The sequence below is a fragment of the Solanum dulcamara genome, chromosome 12 (assembly GCF_947179165.1).
Source record: "Solanum dulcamara chromosome 12, daSolDulc1.2, whole genome shotgun sequence".
In the NCBI taxonomy this organism is placed as follows: Eukaryota; Viridiplantae; Streptophyta; class Magnoliopsida; order Solanales; family Solanaceae; genus Solanum; species Solanum dulcamara.
In genome coordinates, this window is record NC_077248.1 from 27238896 (window position 1) to 27241590 (window position 2695).

Consider the following 2695-nt stretch of genomic DNA (forward strand, 5'->3'; position numbering starts at 1 on the left):
GTACATAGTACGCATTGGCTAAGTTAAAGGACTGTGTTGAGAATGCAGTAAGAGCATGGAACTTACGATACAAAAAAATGACGCATGTACACAACTTCGCCCCAAAAATAGTGGAACCCTTAAGGGATGAGGATGAAAAACTTAAGGAACAAATGATGCAACTTCTATTCGCCCCATGAAGCAAAGGATATAGGTTGAGACAAAACCACTACTTCGAGAAAACCTGGAATAGTTATCATCAGAATACTAGTACTGCCTAATTGAAATTGGAACGACTACAAGTACAAACAGAGGAAAATACGAGTACCCTCTAAAGGGGGGAAGTTAATGAGAAAATGACAAAAGTAAGGTGAAGGCAATCGAAATGGGAATACATTTGAGATGGGTGTCTAAACTTTAATAAGACACCTTGCCAAACCAAGTTAGAAAGGTCCAGAAGCTACCAATAATTAGAGGGACGCCAGAATGCTACATAAGGCAGCGTTAAGAAGTTTGCGATGAGACCCTGAACAACATAACACTAGAAGGCAGCATATAAAAATAGAAGAATGTACTAATGAAAGGATATCGACGCTGGATATAAGATAACAGATGAGAAGACAGAGCAAAACATAAAGACTCGCGAAATAATGCTGAGGTAAATCTGGAGCTAAGTCGAGTGCCCCACACATTATGGAAAGGATTACAATGAAACGCGACCCAAAGACTTCCATGGAGGTCACCCATCCCAATATTACTCTCGCCCCAGCACGCTTCACTTCAAAATTCTGATGGAACTTAATGTGTTAGTGCTGGTGTGATCGCGCGAGATGGAGGAATCTGAACTAGTGACGGACAAATAATATGAGATTATATACCCAGAGTATTATAGGATACGTTAAGGAAATTTTAACAAGGGCTTAAGCAAAACAAGAAGGATTAGCTAATTGCTAATTGACGACGCACTCGAATGCCACAGCTCTTGAACATAGAGCTAGTTAATGAGAGGAAAACCGCAGAATGGCTATATGGGCCAGTGGGTGAGGGAATTTCGACACTACTTGGTAGCCAACTCTGAGGGTGAAAAAGCACGACCTAAAAGATCGAATGCCAGTTAAAGTTCTGAAAAGAGTCGAGAAGGACTATACGAGGCTAACGATTCCCAAATTATCAACGTCATTATGAACCTATTTTGTACTTTGTAAGAGTAGGGTGCTATATGGGTTATTGTGAGTAGGCTAATGAATCAACTCATTTGCTTCCAAGCAAGACCACCTATGCCGCTAGAACTAGGTAAAGTTATATGACAAGAAAGTAGTAAGGTTCCGTGAGGTTTCCTCATCTAATATCCCAGATAAAGGGACTTGAATTATAATTAACGCCTTGAGATCTGTCCAAGAAGAGATCAAGAGCACAGACTGGTCTTAGTACCGCATTTCTCCCTCGAGCTACTAAACAGACTGAGCGCACTATTAGACGCTTGAAGATATATCACAAGCCGAGAGATTAACTTCGAAGGTAGCCGGAATGACTATCCATCACTTATCAAGTTGCCTACAGTAATAATTACTACTCTAGTATTCCAATGGCCCCGACATGATTAAGCAAGCTATTGACTAAAAGCCCAGAGTCAGCAGGAATGATATATAGATAATCAACATCGATATACAAAGTTCAAATTGATGATCGAATGTTCATAACAGAGTCCCCCAGAAAAGGAAAATTAACCCAAAATATATTAGATTGTGTCAAATTGCTTATAAGGTGGGAAATAGAGCTGGTAAGTTGAGCTTACCACCTAATTTAGGAACTATATGCCTAGTCCATCAAATAAGAATGCTTCGCAAGGGTACTGACGAGTCGCCCAGGGTATATTCCATAGATAAGGTCTAGGAGATGGAATCCTGTGAGGCAAAACCTATCGCCATCATAGATCGGCAAACCAAAAGATTGTAGACTAAAGACATGCCTCCCCGCAAGGGATGTTAGAAAAAACAAAACCTGAATAAAGATGATCGGGGAACTGAAGAGAACATGAAATACAAGTATTCGCACCTATAACTGATATTTACAGGTAACCCCGATTCTTGAAAAGCATATAGGAAGTACTGGTATGGAGGTATGTGTTAAGAAAATAGCAAAGAACCTCCCTACGATTTGTATAAGGTGCTAAGAGAGGTTTGGTCTAACATTCGGGGATGAATGTTCTAAAGGGGGAAGGATGTTACACCCCACACTTTTAAACTCAGAATGTCTCTTAAGCTACTTAGAAGCTAGTATGTGAGCTACTTAAGTTACGACCTTATTGAAAAACTCTAAGAAGGGAGAATGTGACACCCCTTGGTAGGGAAGGTTGGAAGTAGGGTCAAGAGAAGTCGGAAGGAGTTGGAGGCCAAGTAACAAGTCCTAGGACTCGACTTATCTATGTAAACTAATAAGTTAGAAGTCTTACATACATGAGTTACTTGATTCCATACCAAGCTTATGTAGCAAAGGTTTCATAGGCTCTTAAAGTGAGACGAGATTACGAACCCACGAGGAAGAAACAAAAAAAATTCGGGGCAGCCAATGGGAGGGTGACACATGGAAGCACCTAAGAAGGAAGGTGACCCACCTGCTTGGGGTCAAGTATCTGACCCACCTGCTTGGGGGAGGTGTGCCCCACTGCCACGTGGCAGCCCCTCCTTGAACATGTAGGTGCGGTGGCCCAATAGGG

The 2695-nt window shown here is 41.4% G+C and overlaps 1 pseudogene; it reads right to left on the reverse strand.

The window, feature by feature from the left end:
* Window positions 1-689: 689 nt before the first annotated feature.
* Window positions 690-808, reverse strand: LOC129877897 (5S ribosomal RNA; annotated as a pseudogene).
* Window positions 809-2695: the final 1887 nt, after the last annotated feature.